The sequence below is a fragment of the Felis catus genome, chromosome A3 (assembly GCF_018350175.1).
Source record: "Felis catus isolate Fca126 chromosome A3, F.catus_Fca126_mat1.0, whole genome shotgun sequence".
NCBI classification, from domain to species: domain Eukaryota; kingdom Metazoa; phylum Chordata; class Mammalia; order Carnivora; family Felidae; genus Felis; species Felis catus.
This window is the reverse complement of record NC_058370.1, coordinates 37,506,778-37,529,135: the sequence shown is the minus strand read 5'-3', so window position 1 is coordinate 37,529,135 and position 22,358 is coordinate 37,506,778. Positions and strand designations below refer to the sequence as shown.

Genomic DNA, 22,358 nt, shown 5'->3' with positions numbered 1-22,358 from the left:
CTCTGTCTCTCAAAAATAAATAAATAAATAAATAAATAAATAAATAAATAAATAAATAAATATTTTTAAAAATAATTTTTTTAAGTTTATTTAGTTATTTTGAGAGAGAGACACACAGAGACAGAGAACCAGTGGGGGAGGGGCAGGGGGATGGGGGGACAGAGGATCCCAAGCAGACTCCGTGTTGACATCAGAAAGCCCAATGTGGGGCTTGTATCACAAACTGTGAGATCATGACCTGAGTCGAAGTTGGCTGCTTAATCAACTGAGCCACCCAGGCTCCCCACATATTAAATAAATCTTTTAAAAAATTAGGATGCTTTTTCCAAACTTTAATATTCTTTCATCTTAAAGAAAGAAGTAGCACAAATATTCTTAATATATTTAAAAGGGTATTTTATTTGTTCTTCTGGATACTCATTCTCTTTCAGTTATATTTTCTTCAACCACTTATATAGCTTTGAAGTTTGGTCTTTTACATATTTCCAAAAGGCCATGTTTTTACAAGGGACATAATTGTTCCTTTGGATGCTACAAGCTTTGATTGTTGTTGGAGGGTCATACAGCCTTGGTACCCTCAACACTTTGTGACTAATTGTGAGTTACCCATTGGTGATCCCCGGTGATGACTGTCCCCATGAAGATGAAATTCCCAACCACTGCCGTACGTTATTGCATCTGGAGCTTAATGTGTTCCTGACTCCTCAGGCAATCAGTGTTTGCCCCAAAATACCTTTGTGGAAAGTAAGTGATCATTGACAGTTAGAGGTCATGCCCCAGAAATATTAGAAGTTCAGGGCTGCAGGCGTGTTTCAGAGTAGAATCTGGAGCTCCTCAATTATTGGTAACATCATTCAAAATGCCAACGGCAGGCCTTTCAAACTAATCAAAGTTTAAGAGAAATAAGGTAGTGTCCTCTTTGACCACATTTCTTTTGGGGGATGCAGCGTTTTGCAAGTTCAGAGAGCTTTCAGTCTGTATCCCAAAGGAACACTGTGGGGGTGATGTTGAAAATATTGCTGACATTGTCATTTCTTAACCAGAGAGGATCTCTCTGCACCCCGTCCCCATCTCCCCACCACATTCTAATAACCAAAGCCTTCAACAAAATTTAATGTGGACTGGACAGGGTTAATGATAGCAGGGGAGAGAGGAAGTTAACTATAATTATTAATAATGAAACTTTTAAGAAGACATACACATATTCTGAAGTGGGGGTGATTATTTGTACAAATCAGAACTATTTGGGATTTTTGTGTTTTGTTGAAAGAAAAGCAAACTGTGAGGATCCATTATGTTGAGCTGGATTTAGAAACAATCAACTTGAAAAGAGAAGTTTATTTCTTGTATATGACCTGGAATTCTTCCCCTCTGAAAACAGGTGCAGAGATGGCTACATACGTGAGATGCATAAACATACAATGTTTCTTGAGGGCATTTTTCTTCCCTCTCAGATACTTGTTTTTATGCAAGATTGTTATATTGTCATTTAAATGCTAACTTCAGTCCCATTCTTTGCTGCAAGGAAGCGCTTATTCATTAATTGGAAAGAAAAGGAAAGAACCCACAGCTGCCCAAGTAGTTAAACTAAACACTTTCTGTTTTCAACATCATCTGCCAAAAAAAAAATGCCTGACATTATGAGAGGAAAAAAGATAAATATGTTTGGAGATTTCAGAAAAATCACTTCATTTTAACATTACATTATTTTTCATGAGAAAAAAAAAAGCCAAAAAAATGCTGGTCTTCCGTGTGTGAATCACAAGCATGTGTATTAAAATATAAAATGTTTGCTTATCTCAGTTCATGAGTTCTACCTTAGCAAAACTTAGCAGGTAGTTTCTCCTGGAAGATGTGTAAAAGACCCTTGAGTTTTTAGAAAACTTTTCAGTGAATGTGCCAGTACTTTTAATAGGACTCTGATGGTTCTCTTAAAGTTACAACTACTTCGCTAATTTCCTAGTTTTTACTTTTGAAAGAAAATAGTTTATGCATTAAAAAGATGTGCTTTCAAATTCTTAATCAATAGCGTTCTTCTTTTTGCTTTGTAACTTTAAGGAACAAAGGAAAAACAATTTTGAAATTCTATTAAAACAAATTTTTTAGTATATATTAAAGCTAAAGCTACTTAGTATTGATTTAATTAACTAATTAATTAATACTGGTTGCATACAAGGTTCAACCTAAAAATAAAAATAACAACCGTAAAAGTCCTCCATTTTTACTTAATTCATCAGTAGGTTGTTCAATGATAGTATATTCACCTCCTCAGAGGAAAACTGTGAATTTCGTCTTCTCCCCCAGCTGTTTCAGTGGCAAGCAATTATACCTTGCAATTCAACTTTATTTTCCTCCTCTTTGGTCTTCAGAACATGGAGTTGATCTGGCCACAATCTCTGTAGGATAATGCTAATAAAATGGTTCCTAGGATAGAAGTTGATTAGTTTTTTATTTACCTTCTTCCATGGCCCTTTAAAAGTTTCTTCCAGCGGCACTTGGGTGGCTCAGTTGGTTAAGCGACCAATTCTCAGTTTCGGCTCAGGTTATTATCTCACAGTTCATGAGTTCGAGCCCTGCGTTGGGCTCTGTGTTGACAGTATGGAGCCTGCTTGGGATTCTTTCCCTCCTTCTCTCTCTGCCCCTCCCCTGCTCGCTCGCGCTCTCTCTCTCTCTCTCTCTCTCTCTCAATAAATAAATAAATAAGCTTAAAGAAAAACTTCTTCCATTTTCTTCAAATGATGTATTCCAATGTTGTCATATTTCCAAATTCTTCTCATCCTCCAATTTTAGCTCAAAAGCCACTTTTTCTCAGCAGCTTCTCTTGGCCACCTGTTCCTTCCCCCATGCCAGAGTGACTTCTCTCTCTTTCACTGTTATAACATAAACTTTAGAAATGCTTGTTGCATACCTCAAACTTTCTTTTATAACTCTGGCTCTGTTTCATTATGTGTATGTTCTTAGTATATCACACACTTTGGGGAGGCAGAGCGCATGTCTCCTACTGTTTTGTATTCTCCATTCCATTGTATAAAGTTCATTGTACAAAGGAAGTCTTCTATATATGGATGAACAACGTATTTACAGCACTCATGATATGTTTTTATTTTATGTATATGAATACATTGGGGATAATATCAAGTTAGATGTCAATGTTTTCAATTAAAAATGTAATATTTCATGTAGTCTTAATATTCTGTATTTCTCAGGTGAAAAAAAGGACATAAACGTTACAGTGACAAAGGGAAAGTAGGTTCAGGATACACAAAGAAAAAAAGGAAACTCCTCAATGTTGTAAATATCCATCATGTTTTGTTTGTTTGAAATTTCCTACTCCATAGTAACAGGAAAAGGCCTAGAACCCAGAGTCCTTTAAAGATAGAATCACTTGCCAGGAAATGTAAGAATGTATCCTCAACTTTTTAAGAATAGATTTTAATGAATAACGAATGTCCTTGAAAGAATTCACTGCAGTTTGTTTTAAGTAAAACTAAAATATAAATTAAAATGAATGTGTTGTACTCCCCCTGTTCTTCTGCCTTTTTCTTTCTTTTTTTTTTTTTTTTTGTCTTTATATTAGGAGAAAGGGAGATGTGGAATGTCGGGAATTGTTTATAAAATTAGCACACACTGCTCCCATGAACGTGGAAAATATCTGACCCACAGTTGCCCCAGTTTGTTAAACATTGTGGATACTCTATGGATGGCTGTTCTTCCACAGCCTCCTGGCTGCTGGAGACAAAACCCTGGGTAAGCAAAGTTGGATGGTTTTCAAAACTGTCATCCTTAGTAGATTTACAGACACAAAGAGCTGTCACTAAATTTAGTCAGTGACCCTGAACTTGGAATAACTGGAACTGGTACTCTCAGCCAGGGCTGTCCTAAAGTCTAAGGAGCAATTAGGGGCCAATAACAAGATTGGATTCTGACATGCTGGGTGAGAGGTGAGTAGAAAAGAATTGAAATGCTGATTGGGTGATATTAGATAATTTGTATCTAACTAAGGAATGATTTCTTCTTTGCTGAGCAATCATAGACTTACTGCACAGGGCTAGCTGCCAGCAACATTTTTATAATCAGTGCTACTCAAACTTGGGTGTGCACAAACATTACCTGAGAATCAGGTGTGCAAATAGTGATTTAACACTATGCTGTGCTCACCACAAGTGTGCTATCATCTGCCACCACACAATACCGCTAACTGTATTCCCTCAGCTCTACCTTTTGTTCCTGTGACTTAGTCATTCCATAATGGGAAGCTCTTGTAATGTGTGTCAACGATCCTCAGAATAAAATTAAAATGTAAAGAGATGATAGAATGGAATAAAATATATACGTTTAAGAAAAAACAAATCTCGTGTTGGTGAACTTTCTCAGCGTTTGTTTGAGTCTTCCTTTACATTTTTATTTCTCAAATACAACTTTGCAAGGTTAAAAAAAATTATCCAAGGATCTCATTAAAATGCAGATTATGGACTGGGACCTGAGATTCCACATTTCTAACTGCCTCCCAGGTGATGCTGATGCTACTGGTCCTGAAACCACACTCTGATCAGAGTAACAAGGGTCTATAGTTGCACTATCTAACACAGTATTTGATGGCTGCATGTGGATATTGAGTGCTGAATTGAAATGTGCTGTAAGTTGAAGATACACATCAGATATTTTTATTGAAATACAATTCAAATACAAAATCACCTCCATTTAACGTGCACAATTCAGTGGTTTTTGGTATGTTCACATGGTTGTGGAACCATCACTACTGCCTAATTCCAGCACATTTCATGACCCTAGAAGGAAACTCTATACATTTTGCCTATCACTCTCTCTCATTCCCACTTCTTCCCAGCTCCTGGCAACCTACTTTCTAGGTTTTCTTTCTTTTTAAAAGAAATTTTAACGTTTATTTATTTTTTGAGAGACAGAGACAGCACAAGTGTGGGAGGGGCAGAGAGAAACAAGGAGACACAGAATCTGAAGCAGGCTCCAGGCTCTGAGCTGTCAGCACAGAGCCTGATGCAGGGCTCGAACTCATGAGCTGTGAGATCATGGCCTGAGCTGAAGTCGGGACGTAACTGACTCAGCTACCCAGGAGTCCCTCGAGGTTTTCTTTCTAAAGAAAGAATGTAGGGGCACCTGGGTGTCTCAGTCTGTTGAGCATCTGACTCTTGATCTCAGCTCAGGTCATGATCCCATGGTTGTGGAATCAAGCCCCATGTTGAGCTCTGTGCTGAGCACGGAGCCTGTTTAAGATTCTCTCTTTCTCCCTCTGCCCCTCTTCCCTACTGTCATGGTCTCTCTCTCTCTCTCTCTCTCTCTCTCTCTAACAAACAAAAAAAAATGCAGTAAAATCTTGGATTGTGAGCAACTTGTTCTGCGAGTGTTCCACAAGGTGAGCAAACATTTCTAATAAACTTTAACTTGGTAAACAAGCGATGTCTTGTAATATGATTAGTATGTGACACCAAACATCACATGATCACAACTGAGCCAATCGTTCTCTCTCTCTCTCTCTCTCACTTGCTGCGGGATTGTGGGTGATCTTCTCCCATGCTCAGTTGCTTGGTCTCAGGCCACAGTGTTTGTTAGAAATCAGTGATTTTTCAGAACATTGGGAGGTGCCCACAAGTGGCACTAGTGTATTTTTTGTCACCTCAAAGCACCTATGGACAGTCCTTTGCTTTTCCACACAAGAGTAAGCTTCCATATCCAGTTTTCATTATTTCTTATGGGGATATTCGCTTTGATAAACAAGTGTTTTGGATTATAAGCATGTTTCCAGAACAAATTATGCTCACAAATCAAGGTTTTACTGTATTTACTTTCTTTATGTGTTTGCCTGTTCTGTATATTTCATATACATGGAATCATACTATATGTGATACCTGGCTTCTTTTCCTTAGCATACTGTTTTCAGGGTTCATCCTGTGTTGTAGCAGGAATCAGTGCTTCATTATTTTTTATGGCCAAATAATATTCCATTGTAAGAATCTACCACATTTCATGTATCCAGTCATTTACTGATGGACATTTGAATTATTTTGAATTGTTTCCACTTTTTGGCAGTTATGAATACTGCCATTAACATTATTATACAAGTATTTGCATGAATGTGTGTTTTCAGTTTTCTTGAGTATATACCTAGGAATGCAACTGTTGGGTCATATGGTAACCCTATGTTTCAACTTTTGAGGATTTGTCAAACTGTTTTCCTGAAGTGGCTGAACCATTTTATATTCCCTCAGGCAGTTCTTGAAGGTTCCAATTTATCTACATCCTTGCTAACTCTTGAACCAGTATTAATACATTATTATTAACTAAAGTCCATACTTCATTCACATTTCCTTGGTTTTTGCCCCATGTATTTTTTGTGTGACAGTTTCTTAAACTTGCTTGTTTTTGAGGAGTACTGGTCAGCTATATTTTAAGATGCCCCTCTATTGGGATTTGTCTAATAATTTTCTGGTGATAAGGATGGAGTTATGGGTTTTGGGGAGGAAGATCATAGAGATAGATCATCACATCATATTGAGGGTACATACAATGAGCATATTTATCACTCTTGCTGTTGACCTTGATCATTTGGTTAAAGCAGTGCTTTTCAGGTTTTTCCACAGTAAAGTTATTCCTTTTTTAAAAAATTATATTGCTAAGGACTCATGAATATTTATTTTTATACTTTGGTTATAATCTAGCACTATCTTATTTTCTGTTAAATTAATTCAGGTTTAATTAACCATTGAGGATTCTTTCAGGTTGGCATTCTCCCCTCAATGTGAGGTTTGTTGTTTTGAGCCCTTATTTACTTTCTAGCACTACAGGATGTCTAGGCTCATCTTGTATGTATCCTTCCTTTGTGTAGAATCAGACGCTTCTGCTAGAAGCCCTAGCTCCTTTTATTGAATAATACTATTCAAAAACAAGGTTGGGCAGGATGTTTCTTATTTGAGATCTTTCTTGGTTCTTAATTTAGGCATTTATTGCTATGAATTTCTTTCTTAGAACTGATTTTGTTGCATACTGTAAGTTTGGTAAGTTATATTTCCATTTTCATCTGTCTCTAGACATTTTCTTATTTCTCTTTAGATTTCTCCTTTGACCCATTGGTTGTTCAGTAGCATGTTATTTAATCTCCATGTTTGTTAATTTTCCAGTTTTCTTCTTGTAATTGATTCCTAGTTTCATACCGGGTGGTTGGAAGAGATAATCGATACGATTTCAGTCTTCTTAAATTTGTTGAGGCTTGTTTTGTGACCCAATATATGATCTATCCTTGAGAATGTTCCATGTGAGCTTGAGACAAACGTGGGTTCTGTTGCTTTTGGTGGAAATGTTTAGTAAATGCAGTTAAGTCCATCTGGTCCAACATGAAGTTTGAGTTCAGTGATTCCTTACTGATTTTATTTGGATGGTCTATCCATTGATGAAAGGAGTGTACTGAAGTCCCTTACTATTATTGTATCATGGTCTATTTCTTCCCTAAGGTCTTTTAATATTGCATGTTATATATTTAGCTGGTACTATGTTGGGTGCACAAATATTTACAAAATTATATCCTCTTGCTTGATCCCTTTAGGATTATGGATTTTATTACAAGTGTGATGGGAGGCTGATAGCAGATTATATTTTCCAAAGCTGGTAGCAAACTTATCACCTGTGCTCTTTTAGCATGTGACCTTGCCAGTCCCCTATGAAGAGCGGGAATTAAATTTCCCATCCTTGATTCTGGGCTGCCTTTGACTGCTTCAATGAATAGAGTATAGAGGAAGTAATGCTGTATGATTTCAGTGGCTGAGTAATAAAAAAGCAGAATATATTCTGCCTTGCTTGTGGGAGTACTTATACAATCATGCCCAAGTCTACCATACTATATAAGGAAGCCAAGCTACATGCAGAGACCATGAACAGGTGTTTTGGTCAGCAGTCTAGTCTTCAGGTCATACCAGCTCAAATGAATGAATGAACCTTCCTATAATTCAACCACCAGACATCGAATCATCCCAGCCTTTGAGTTTTTCCAGTTGAAGCTCAAGACAATGTGAAACAAACCATTCCCTGTGTACCCTGTCTGAATTTCTGACTCACAGAATCTTTGAACATAATAAAATGGTTGTTTCAAGCACTAGGTTTAAGGGTAATTTGTTATGTAGCAATAGTAACTGGAACAGAGGCGTTGGAGGCTTTTGACTTAGACAGAGATATGATTGTACTTCTATTTGAAGGCTTTCGACTCAGAAGGTGATATGGTGGTACTTATATTTTAAGAGGATGACTGTGACTATTCAGTAGAGATTGGGCTATATAGCAAAGCAAAATGGAAATGGGGAGACAAGTTAGGAGCCTGTTGTAGTTGCCCAGAAGAGAGATGATGGTAGCTTGGGTTAGGTAGTATTAGTACAAGATAAAAGATATGGTGGGGTTATGGATATAACCTGAAGATGAGCCCACAGGCCTTGCAAATGGATCAGGCAAAAGGCACAAGAGAAAGAAACAAGTCACAGATAACTCTAGGGGATCTGGAATGAGCAACCAACAATGGTTGATAACAGAGGCATTTAAGTGAGTTTAGAAATGTTGAGAGACACTTAGATGTGCCTGCAGTTTAGGGTAAAAGTGGAACTGGAAAAATAAAACTGAGACATCCAAACATTAATGATACTTAAAGCCATATCTTTGAATGACATAATTTAAGCAATAATTATAGTTAGATAAAAAAAAAAAGATGTCTTTAGACTGAGCCCTCAGATGCTCCCAACATGAAGAGGAACAGACATCAAAGGAGATAACAGAGTAGGAGGAAAACCAGGAGATTGCAGTGTCCCAGAAGCCATGTGAAGAAAATGATTTACAGAGCCCCTGAGTCATGGAGTGATTCAGCTGCTGCTCATAGATTTGGTAAGTTAGACATGAGAATTGGCCATTGTATTTGACAACCTGGAAGTCATGGGTGATGTTGACAAGAGTGATTTACTGGGTTGGCACAGATCAGTGCCTGAACAAGAGCAAGGAAGTAGAGATAAAAAGAGTAACTTTTTGAGGGCAAAAAGAAAATGGTGGTGTAGTTGAAGAGAGACAGGGTGTTAAAGAAGCTTTCATTGATGTTGAAAGATGGTACAGCATGTTGCAGAATGTTTGTACGTTGCTAAGAATGTTTTAGTGGAAATGGGGAAATTCATGATGGAGGAAAGGGACAAATACCTGGAAGAGCAAAATCCTTAGGTGGGCAAGTGGTGATTAGGTTAGGTATCCCTGTGGAGCCATGAGAAGAAAAACATCTTCCAGTAGGGGAGGCAGAGCCCATAGGCTCTGAGCAGAAAGGCTGTGAATTGGATATTGTAGAATATGGAAGTTCTCTTTGATTGTTTTTTGTTTGTTTGTTTGTTTAATTTTCTCAGAGAAATAAGAAGTCACCTGCTGGTAGGATGGAGGGGCTGGGTGCTGGGCATGAGAGAACTGAAGGGTGTGAAATAGTTATCTCAAAAAAGAAGAACAAATTTACTAGAGAATTAGCGAATTTCTGGGCATCACTTAAGTAGTACTTGAGGTCAGTGGTCATGAATATCAGATGAGGTCACTATAAGGTGAGCAGGCTGTGGAGGTTTTCTCTGTCTCTGTTCAAGATTTCTGAGGGTGGGTTCAGGGAATTTGAGCAGGTTTTTTCTTTTTAAGTGATTTCAACAGAGGAAGACAGAGATTAGAGTTGAGATAGGGTGGGTTGTATTATTGCTCCCGATTTTCACTTTATCCAATAAATAGGATTATACATCTACACTCCTTAATATGTGACTTACAGTGCATGTCACTAACCACTGTTTCATTGACCTTGGGTCTGACCATGTGACTTGCTTTAGCCAGTAGAATGAGAGCAGATGTCAGAGGAGCAGAGACTTGAAACATGGTTTGCGTGATTTGGCTGGTCTGTTAAGTTTTTGCCAGCACTGAGAGGAAAGCCTGCTCTAGGCAACTTCCTGTCTCAGAATGAGGACATGTGGAGCGAAACTGAACCAAGCTTGTGTCTTAATGCAGAACTGCTCCAGCTGCCCTGCAGATGCATGATTCAGAAATCTGCATCTATGCACTCCTCTTATCAGCCATAGGGATTTTGCATCATTTGTAGGATTATTTCAGCAGTATTCTGATTAATACATGAGAATATGATCATGCATATGCTAGGATGAAGGTGTCATCATAATGATGAGTGGAGTCTAAGCCAGAAGAGGAGGAAAGGGAAGCTATGGAGGAGATAAAACAGTGATAAGGGGGAAGAGTAAACGGATCAGAAGTCACATTATAGAGGGAGTCAGGCTTTTAAAAAGAAAGGTAGAAAGATAGGGGGTAGTGGCAAGAGAATGGGATGTTTAAACTTCACATTTGGAGGAGGTGAAGTTAGCGGTAATGTCAAGGAAATGTCAAGGTCCAGAGATGGCCAGGGTAATGTGTGGCTGAGGTAGGGAGAGGGAAGGGATGGCTTATGGCAGATAAGGATTTCTGGAAGGTCAGGGTGATTGGATAAATAAGCTATGTGGCCATTGAAATGACCAAGAATGTTGATTGGAATCCTGTTGGAATTCTGGAAGTAAAGAGATTGTTAAAAAATCTTTAATGAATGAGAAAATTTCTGATGGACCTGTAAATGGCAGCAACAAGGAGAGATAGCAGCTGGTGTAGCCTAATGGCAATAGATTCTAAGAAGATGGAATTGCTTAGAGAGAAGAAAAGACCAATTATCTGGAAGCAGTGATAAGGAGTAAGTTTCTTCCAAATTTAGTAGTAAATGGAGTGAGAATCAAACAATTACAGCTAGTACTTGGGGTGGCTTCAGGGAGTCATATCCTTGGGGAAGACTGGTTCCAATTAGAGCCAAAGTAGCGAAGGGCTCATTTCAGAAAGAAGATAAGGATATTGGGGGTTCTGCTGAACATGCACCATATGAAGTTAAAGATGATGGAGAGGATGGGTTTGAGGAGTCAAGAAGGGGTTATGTTGGGTTAGATAAGAGGATAAACAAGGTTAGTTAAGCATGAGAGCTGTGGACATGTAGGATGACCTATATATGTTTGGTGACTAGAGGAAAAGAGGAAAGCAAGGCGTGATGGGATTATTTCTGATGTCTTTCAGGGCTATTCTCTGAAGCAGTTTTTAGTGGGGAATGAAGAGTGACTTGCCAGGCATGAAGGAGAACCTCTGGGGTCTCCTTAAATCCTTTCATATGTGTTATTGAAGCAGGGTGGAGGTGGACCTACCAGGACCTCTTGGCTTTCTTGCAACACATCTGAAATTATTCAAAATATGTCTGCACCAATCCTCACTTGAGTTCTGCCTCTCTCTTCTCTCTTCACTTATCTCTTCTGCCTCCTATTTCCACCTTGACTCTCACTTCCGCTACCTTTGAGAATTTACTTTTTTTTTTTTTACCCTGGTCAAAGAAATCTCCTCAGGACAGGATCTGAAGATCAGATATTATTAGTTGTTGTTGTTATTCTAGTATTAATTATGTCAAATTATCAATCACTTATTAACATTTAGTGACCGTTTACTATACGTCAGACATTGTGCTTATTGCTCTACTTAAACCAAACCCATCTCATTTACTTCACAACTCTGTGAGATGGAAACAAGTATGGCTCTCATTTTGCAACAGAGGAAATTGAAGCTTTGAAGACTTAAATCACTCATCCAGGGTCACTCACGGGGCATGGGGCTGAATGATTATTCACATCTGGGATTTTGGGCTCTGAATCCTGAGTGATTCATTTGTCCAGCCTGTGACTGATTGCTCAGTGGAAGCCTGTGGGTAATTCTGAACAAGTTTGGGCATTAGTAGCAGTGGAAGGCTAACCCCTCCTGCCTACTGTCCTAGCATGCCATTGATCTTTTTCACACTAGATTTGTCTTTATGTGGCTCAACTTGTGGTGCCTTCACCTGCATAGGCACTTTTGTTTTTTGGACCAAATGGTCTACTTCCTCTTGGTCACAGCATTTGGAAAAATGCTTTGCACACAACAGATGCTTAAAACAATATATTGGTTGCATGAGTTAAGAATTACCCATGCATCTAGTTAAGTTCTCAAATTAGGCATATATTAAAACTAAGTGGGAAGTTTTCAAAAAATGTCCCAATGCTCAAGTCATACCTGGATTAACGTCACTGGGGCTAGGGCCAGACGTCAGTATTTTCAAAACTCACCAGAAGATTTCATTAGGCCACCAAAGTTGTGATTACTGCTCTGAGAGAGGCAGGTCCTAATATTTGTTAGTTCTGCTTAAGATCTAATTATATTTCTGTGATACGGGATTTGGGATGCAGGAAGTAGCGAGTGCTCTAGAAGCATTGTTGTCAGAAGACCTGGAATGTCAATGATGGCCCTTTCCCCTCTCCACACCATTTCCTAGAGCAAAGCTGTCATGTAAATGGCTATTTATTACATTTGATTTCTCTGCTCTCTTCTCACTTGTGCTTTCTGCTTTCCTCCAGTTTCTGCATCTAGCTTTCACTTGATTTGCATCCAGTTCTGCCTCTGCTGAAATGAGCTTATCTGGCTGCTTAGTAGACACAGCAATCACTCCCAAGAATTGCATTTGAAAGCAGAATGAAATCTTCATAATTTGCACTATCCCAAGATGCATTCATCCTAATGGAGGTGACTGGGTCATTTAGGCTGAATTTGAGAAGCATTCTTGGCTTTGTGTTCTGAGTCCTTCTAAGCCACCTGGCAGTTAGTGACTCTCTTCAGGCAGTGCTAGTTGATATAATCTGACATGAAGCCTTGAACAAAAAGGAACCGAAGCCAACCTTTGCCATTAGTATTCTCAGGTGTTTGTCCAAGGGAAGCTGGAAAGGAGAATCTGTATTTATAACTTGTAAAAAGGGATCTTAAGCATGGGTAGTAGAAAAATACTCAACCAAATATCAGGAAATTTGTTTCTTTTTTACCTTGAGTTTTACTTAACTCTTTATGGGCCTTTGATAGGTGGATTGCAAAAATTTGCCATAATGATACACCCCTCCTTGTATCCATATCACTTACAAGACTGTGGGGTTCCCCGCATCAGAAATGGAGTCCATTTCCCCACCCCTTAAATCTAGGTTGGCCTTGTGACCTGCTATAACCAATAGAATTCAGATGATATGATGCTGTGACAGTTCTGAATTTCCCCTCTGGAGGCCTCATACACTTCTGCTCTCCTTTCTTAGAATCTTAAACTGCCTACTTGATAAGAAACCACATAGCAGAGACCCCGTTGTCCCAACTCAGGCCATTTGAGAGCAGCCAGCCTGTTGACCCCAAATACATGAGGGTCCAGCTATGACTGCAGGGCATCTACATGACCCTGTTTAAATGTGTGGATCCAAGCAAAACCTGAAGATCTTCCCAGTTGCCTCACAGACTCATGATCAATAATTCCTATTACTTTAGCCATTGAATTTTTGGGCTGTTTGTTAAACAGCAATAAATTGATAATGGCCTCTACAATTTCTTTTTTAAAAAATATTTATTAATTTTTGAGAGAGAGAAAGCACACATAAGTGGGAGAGGGACGGAGAGAAAGGGGGACAGAGGATCCAAAGTGGACTCTGCACTGACAGCAGAGAGCCTGATGTGGGGCTTGAACTCGTGACCCACAAGATCATGCCCTGAGTTCATGTCCAACGCTTAATTGACTTAGCCACCCAGGTTCCCTGCTCCAATTTCATTTTTTTAAATGTGTATTTATTTTTGAGAGAGAGAGAAACAGAGTGTGTGCAGGGGATGGGCAGAGAGAGAGGGAAACACAGAATCCAAAGCAGGCTCCAACACTGAGTCTGAGGTGGGGCTCGAACTCACAAACTGTGAGATCATGATCTGAGCTGAAGTTGGTCACTTAACCCAGACTCAGCCACCCAGGTGCACCTCTACAATTTCATTAAAAAAATTTTTTTTTAATGTTTCTTTATTTTTGAGAGAGAGAGAGAGACAGAAACAGAGCAAGAGCTGGAGAGGGGCTCAGGGAGGGGGAGACAGAATCTGAAGCAGGCTGCAGGCTCTGAGCTGTCAGCACAGAGCCCGATGTGGGGCTGGAACCCACAAATTGCAAGATCATGACCTGAGGTGAAGTCATATGCTTACCCAACTGAGCCACCCAGGTGCCCCTACAATTTCCTTTAAAAAAATTTTTTTTCCAACGTTTTTTATTTATTTTTGGGACAGACAGAGACAGAGCATGAACGGGGGAGGGGCAGAAAGAGAGGGAGACACAGAATCGGAAACAGGCTCCGAGCCATCATCCCAGAGCCCGACGCGGGGCTCGAACGCGGGGCTCGAACTCAAGGACGGTGAGATCGTGACCTGGCTGAAATCAGACGCTTAACCGACTGCGCCACCCAGGCGCCCCTACAATTTCCATTTTAAAGGCAGGATTGGTGGGTTGATTTTCTGGGCACTGTAGTTTTAACTGATGCTGTGCTCAATAATCGCCTGTGGATGTCAATCTGGCAGCTCTGTGTCCATTCCAGATCCACTGAATCAGGGTAGCCAGGCTGTAACTTCTGTGTTCTTATACATTTTACTAGTGGCTCTGATGTTCAGCTACGGTGAAAGAACTCCTTGAAAGTTTTTTGCTGACAGTTAATGCATCGGATTCTCCCACAGAAACCCTTTTAGGGTTGCAATTCACCATAAGAATTAAATGCCAAGATAAAGTCAGACTCATATTTGGCCATTCTAAGAATGAAAGCACTCAGACTCTATAGGGAAATTCTGAAAAAGCAAAACACAATCATCCCTGGGCCATGAGCTTGTCTACCAGTCTCTTCTTTCCTCTTGAATATCTCCGTATTGGTCAGAAATTATTTTCTTGTAAGAAACAGGCACTCTGAATCGTAAGGGAATTTATTACACAGACTGAAGGAAGTGTCTCAGAATACATGACAGAAAACACAGCCAAGCTTTACCAGTCGCGGACTCGGAAACAAATGGTATCAGGAAACAAGGCTGTTTTGGTTGCTTGTGTATACTTTCTCTTTCTCCTTGCTTGTCTCACTACAAGAATTCTCTGATTTTCCTATGAATATCCTTTATTCCCCTTTCTTCCTTTACATACACTGTACTGAATAGCTCCCTGAAAAGGGGGAGTCCTGGAATTTACCTGAGCAGTTGCACACAACTTAATGTCTTTGTGTCCTAATTTCAAACTGCCAGTAGGAGGACTCAGGTCCGGTTTGAATCAGAGGTCCAAACTGGGTCAAACCACTCATGACAAGGAGGGAGGAGATGCTATGTTCTCTGGGACTGCCCTTTCTGGGGATGAGTATAGGATCACAAAAAAAGAAAAGTGTAAGGTTAGAGGAAAATGTTTCCTGAATATAATAAGTGCCTTTACTAGGACAGTCTATCATATTTACATTGGCTCATCAGTCAGGTCAACCCATATAAAAACACATCAACTAAATGTCTGAAATACTTAAATTTGTTTATGCCAAATCGCTGTTAAATACTATTGTATACATATGCTTTATAGTTTTCATTATAATTCAGGTTTTTGTAAAAGAGGGAAATACTATTTATGTCAAATGTGTAGGCAGTGCTTTTCAGTTGTCAGAATACAAACTTAACACTTTGCTTTACTCATTTTTGACACAGACTTGAATTCCTACAGAGGACATAGGAATCATTTTTAAAATGACCAAAAAATACACACAAACTTTCAAAAATAATTTTACCAGCAATCTGGTTAATCTGTTTCATTGTTTTATTCCCATGGGCAAGGCATATGTGCTCAAATTAAACAGAGGATTTGGCTGATAAATTTGGAAGGCAGAGAAATGATTGCTGTTTTCTACATTTACTTGGAATGCCTTTTTTAAAGGAATCCAGGTACACGGCACCACATAGTCATTTCATTTAAGGTCAAGAAATCTTGGGGCCCTGGGTGATTCAGTCCGTTAAGGGTCCAACTCTTGATTTCAGTTCAGGTCATGATCTCATGGTTTGTGAGGTCGAGCCCCTCATCGGGCCCTGGGCTGACAGCATGGAGCCTGCTTGTGATTGTCTCTCTCAAAATAATATAAATAAATAAACAAACAAAAACAATTTTTTAAATGATACAAAAATCTTGCATTCAAGATTAGGTAAAAAAAAAAAAAAAAAAGGTGCACCTGAGTGGCTCTTGTCCAACTCTTGATTTCAGATCAGGTCGTGATTTCAGGGCTATGAGATCGAGCCCCATGTCAGACTCCACACTGAGCGTGGACCCTACTTAAGATTCTTTCTCTGCATCTCTTTCTTCCCCTCCCTTACTGGCTCTCTCTCTCTCAAAAAAAAAATTAAGTAAAATGGAATGTGTTTTTCTTTTATAGTTTGGTAAATGTTTTAGGAAACCACATTGAACTTATACACATGACCTCTGATATAATGGAGTTTTGTAGTTTAATGAGGGATGACGTTAATCAATGAATGACACAGATAATTGTTAGTTAACTTGTTAAGGACAGTGATGGAAAATTACAAGAGACTCTGAGAGCATGAAACTAGGGCACTCATTATGGTGCCAGGGGAGTGAGGGGGGTGAGGAAGAGATGTTTGAAAGGAGATCTAATGGATCTCTAAGAACTGAACTGGGCAAAGATTATCTGAGTTAGAGGGATCCACAGGTAAACAGGCCTTGTGATGTGCAGAAGTGCACCTTTGGAGAAAGTGATGGAATGCTGGTGAGGTTAGAGCCTTGAGTATACAGGGGAGCTATGTAGGGATGATGAGAGAGGCAAGCTCCTCATCCACATGGCCCAGAGCCTTACACCTCATATTTAGGATTTCTGCCTTTATCCTGAGAGTAGTAGGAAACCAAGTGGAGTGGACTTAAGCAAATGAGTGGCAAGAGTAGGTTTTCTTTTTAAAAGGATTCTTCTGGGGGCACCTGGGTGGCTTGGTCGGTTAAGCGTCCGACTTCGGCTCAGGTTATGATCTCACGGTCCGTGAGTTCGAGCCCCGCGTCGGGCTCTGTGCTGACAGCTCAGAGCCTGGAGCCTGTTTCAGATTCTGTGTCTACCTCTCTCTCTGCCCCTCCCCTGTTCATGCTCTGTCTCTCTCTGTCTCAAAAATAAATAGATGTTAAAAAAAAATTTAATAAAAAAAAAAATAAAAGGATTCTTCTGATTACTGTTTTGAGAATAGCCTAAGGAGCAATGGACAAGAAATACATGGACAGGACAGTTAGAAGCCTAAAGCCAAGAGGTCAGAGTGACCTGAAATGGTGGTAGGAATAAGAGAGAGAAAGTTGGAAAGATGTGGGAAATATTTCCAAGGTGGTATTGGCAGGTCTTGTTGATGGCTTGGATGAGGAGGCAGGGTAGATTGATTGCAGACATGACCCTGATTCTTCACCCTTCTTGCATCCACCCCCTGTGCCATGTAACTTTGTGGTGTCCTCTGCCTGTCTCTGGACTGACCATGTACCTGGCTTTGGTCAGTAGAATGAAGTAGAAGCACCAGTGCAGTGGTTCCAAGTCTGACTCAAGAAGCCCTGTTCTTCCTATGTCTCTGTCATCTCCATGAGACAAGACCTGAGGTAGCTTCCTAGAATGCGATGGATACAGGCAGCCCAGTTGAGTATGATCTAGGTCAATGGACAGCCAGTGGGTACAGAAAAGTGAGCAAGCCCAGCCAACAGACAGCCCTCTGAGAAGATACCCAGCTGACCCCTGACATGTGAGCAATAAACACTGATGTATTATGCCACCAAGGTTTTGTGATTTTTTTGTTGTTGTTACATGGCATTATTGTGGTAATAGATAACTGAAATAGGAGCAAGGGAGAAAAATATGTGGAGCACAGTCATCCATACACATTACTATGATAGCAGAGTTTAATATATTATCACAATGCAGCATTTGAGACAATAGGAAATAGGATAAATACATTTTTATGTGAGGAAATTTCTAACCTGAAATCTTCCTAACACATACATGGTAAATAATTAGTCAATATTTTTCAAAAGTTAGATCGATAAAAGTGTCGGTTCTTAGTGGTGAATGATACTAAAAAAAGAACATTCCAAAAGCATAGTTTTGATTTTTTGCTTACTTTTCATAGTCTGTCATATGCTTGTTGTCAAAACCTTTTTGATGTGTTCAATCAACCATGAGTCTAAAAAGGAAGGTAGAAAATCATATAGCATGGCAGTGCAGAAGAAAAAGAAGTAAATTAAGCTGGCCAACTCCTATGGTTACAGTGTTTCCTGTTTCCTTGCATTTTTTTGTTGGTTTCGACCCTATTTTTGCACTGGCTCACCAGAGGGTCATGGAGAGAAAGACACAATTTATGGCAGGCACAAAGAAGTTCCCAGCAGCCACACTGTTAGTTCAAAGTTGCATCTCTTCAAAGAGGATGAAAGAAGAAATTGAACAAAAAGTCCATTCCTGGGGTTTGACTGTGGAAGGGAAGCAGTTATGGACCAGGCTGCTTAAATGTAGCCCCGACCTCTGTTTATTGACAGACATAGAATTCCCACACTTAATTGTGGCTACTAAGGTGAGAACTTACAGTAAGCTTTCCTTTCATATGAGAGAGGAAATTCAGATATTTGGAGGAATAAAATTGTCTCCTTTTCTTATCTATTTGAATTGTGATTGCTTGGTATTATTTTTGGATGCTCACAAGTGGTTTTGAAGTGCTAGTGTGTATACGAATCATTAGGTAAGTTGTAGAACCATAGATCCCTGGAGATTCTGATTCAGCAGGTCTGGGCTTGGGCCTAAGAACCTGCATTACCAGCAGGCATTCAAGTGATGCCGATGCTACTGGTCTGTGTACCACATTTGAGTGGCAAGACCTTAGAGACTGGAGTACCTGTATTCACAGTTCCAAAGACAGAATCATAAAAGTATACTTGTAGGCAAATTATTTTCATCTTCTACTATTTTTTGTCATGTCTTAAAGTGGTCTTAAATAACTGGTCCTACTTTCTAATGAGTGCCCAAAAAAGCATGAGGGCAGGTCAACAATGGAAAAAGATTGGGAAAAAGGCACAGTTCTTCCTAATAATTTATTTGCAAATAACACAAATTGGTAATAAGCTGCTATTGCTTTTTCCTCCTTCCCTGAATCCTATGCCTTCCAGGATTCCACAAAGTCAATCAAGCTGAGAAATAAAAAAAAAAAAAAAAATCCGAGTTTTAAATGAAAGGATACGAGGAGGAGTTTTGTTATATCCTGTTTATACCTGCCGTGTGTTGTTTGGAGGAGGCAGCTTAATGCTACGACATAAAAAGAAAAGCCACAGGGGGAAAGAGTCAAAGCCTCCTTCACAATGAAGTCACCTTTTCCATTTGTTGGCGATCAGCATGTGAAGAAGGCAGAATCTTTTGCTGCCCGCCTCGCTGCAGCGTTGGCTTGTTGAGCATTATTGGGACTGTTCAGTTTTTTTCCAGTTTCTCACATGTCACTGACATAGTCTGAATGTGTGACAAGGAGTGCAAGTGGATGGGAAAGGCGGTTTCTGGTTCCTGCTCTTTTTTCTTAATTCTTCCTAATTTTCTTCATAGTGTAAAATGAGGATATGTATCTCACATAAAATACAGAAAAGTATAAGAAAAGAATGTTTGGATCCTTTCCCAAGAAAAAAACCACAGTTAATACTTAAATTCATTTATTTCTTCTATCTTAGGTCTGTATATATAAATATGCAAATTTGAGACCACATTTTACAGGTTTCAGTCATTGTCTTCTTTTTAATAATATCCTGGGCATTTTCACATATTATTAAAATACTCTCCAAAAAAGTAAGATTTTTGATGCTGAGAATTTTTCATCTTTATCATTCATGATATTTTACTGAACTAATTTCCTATTGCTGGTTTAAATGTTAAAAGCAACATTTTTCTCTATATATACGTCTGTGTATGTGTGTGTATATATGTATTACACACACACACACACACACACACATATGTATTCATCATACATTTCTGAGCTTGTGGGAAAATAAGAACTTTTTCTAAGGTCAGAAGCCAAAGAAAAACTCAAATCTGAAGAATATGGAAGTGCTAGAAACAAAGTTTCCATGCGGATATTTTCACTTCCCTCCTTGCCTAGAGCCACTTACAAGACAGATGGAGGACAAAGCCACTTAGAAGATACTCGGAGGACAACCCTACCAAGTGAGAGAGCAGAGCCAAGCCCCAGGAAACAGACTGGACCCATAGAGGAAACCCTGCAGGTATTTGCTGAACCCGACCTTTGCTGTGACTACCAAGGAGTGAAAGAAAAACAAGTATATATATAGATCTATAGATACATCTATATATCTATGTATCTATATATCTATATATATCTATATATCTATATCTATATCTATATCTATATCTATATCTATATCTATATCTATATCTATATCTATATCTATATCTATATCTGCCACCTTCAAGTGCAGAGCCTGTGGGGATCTTATACTTTGACGTACTTGTACCTGTACCTGTAATACTCTGTTTCTTTATTTGGATGCTGACTTCATAGATATACTTAGTTTGCAAAAATATACTGAGCCCTTTACTTATGATACAAACACATTTGCGTGCATATATATTATACTACATTAAAAAGTGAGGGGAAAAAAGTCACATTAGCTGTGTGACTTCCCCCCAAACTCATTAGGTGAACATTTGTTCTAATTTGTGCCGGAGTGGTAGAGCTCCACATCCCTGGCAGAAGACAAGCATATTTGCTTTGGAGAAATGGAACTCATATCCAGAGTTGTCACAAAGTTCCAAATGTTAATAAATGCAAGAGGGAATGAGCCACCATAGGAGATAGGCAGCAGAAACAACACAGTTGAGAATCATGCCTATAATGTGTGATGGATATATTCAAAGCAATAAAGGTATGTTGAAAGTGTGACTAAGAAATAGGACATCGAGGTGCCTGGGTGGCTCAGTCAGTTAAGTGTCTGACTTTGACTCAGGTCGTGATCTCATGGCTTGTGAGTTCGAGACCTGCATTGACTCTGTGCTCACAGCTCAGAGCCTGGAGCCTGCTTCATATTCTGTTTCCATCTCTCTGCCAACCCTGCCCCCCACCTGTGCTCTCTCTCTCAAATATAAACATAAAAAAATTAAAAAAGAAAAGAAATAGAGAACATCAGTATTGCCTTTACCAGTAAAAAGATTGGAGGGCAATTCTAGAGAAGTAAAATAAATTTTCAATTAGAAAATCAACAGCTTTTTAAATAATATATAATTTAAAAATATCTACTAGAAACAAAAAAAAAGTGGAAACAAGTGAAATTAATTTAAACAACATATTTTATATAACTCCGTAAAACTGTAGTACTATTTCAACATGCAATCAATACGATTATTAATGAGATAATTTTCATCTTTTGTATACAGGTCTTTGAAATCCAGAGTGCATTTTATGCTAAAAGCACATATCAATTTGAAGTACCTACTTTTAGACACTTCTATCTACACACATACACACATAAACACACATTGGAATTTATATTTTTCTACTATATGTAGATGGGCATTGATCCAAGTTGGAATATAAGAAGAAAAACCCTTGCTTTAGGTAGTCCTGTAGCGTTAATTTAATTGAACAGATGTGTGTGATTTACTGAACTATTTCTCTCCTGAGAGATACTTAGTTTTCTCTCTTGCTTTTTCTTATATCAAAAAGGCTACAAGGAATATCCTTTATAAAACCTATGTGGACTTGTGTATTTTCAAGGCATAAAGCTTCAGATATGGATTTGCTGTCCAATGGATGGTTTTAACAGCAGATTAGATACAACTGAAGAGCTACTTAGTGAACTGGAAATGGGAGCTGAAGAAATTACCCAGAAAGCAATACAGACAGACAAGGGAATGGAAAATACGAAGAAAGCATTTAAGAACGTGAAGGCTATAGTTAATATGTCTAAACTGGGGAAAAGAAATAAGGGAAGTAGGAGTGTTCTTAAAAGATAATGCTTAAGTTGTCTCTAGAATTGATCAGACATCAGTCCCCAGATTGAAGATTTCCAATGAATCCCAAGAAAGATGAACAAAAAGAAACTCATCTAGACACATGGCAGTGAACTTGTAGTAAACTGAAGATAGATGGTCTTACAAATCAGTTATTTAAAAAAAGACAAAATTAATTTACAAAAGAATAACGATTAGACCGACAGCTGGCTTCTCACATCAACAATGGAAGGCAGGAGTCAGGGAATAAGATCTATAAAACGCTGAGAGAAAATACCTGTCAATCTATAAATGTATAACTTGAGAAAGAGCAAGTGTGAAACCAAGACATTTTTAGATAAAAACAGAGTCTGTAAGCACAAAGAAAGCACATCAGGAATTTATTCAGGTAGAAAGAAAATGATCCCATAAGGTATGTTTGAA

General features: G+C 38.9%; 1 protein-coding gene across 1 annotated transcript in view; it reads left to right on the top strand.

Annotated features, from left to right (window-relative positions):
- Window positions 1-20,191, top strand: part of LOC109498084 (translation initiation factor IF-2-like) — a 119,730-nt gene extending 99,539 nt beyond the window's left edge. The window contains exon 5 of the mRNA XM_045053880.1: window positions 20,068-20,191. The gene's annotated coding sequence lies outside the window, so the exon portion shown is untranslated. The remainder of the gene's footprint in view (window positions 1-20,067) is intronic.
- Window positions 20,192-22,358: the final 2,167 nt, after the last annotated feature.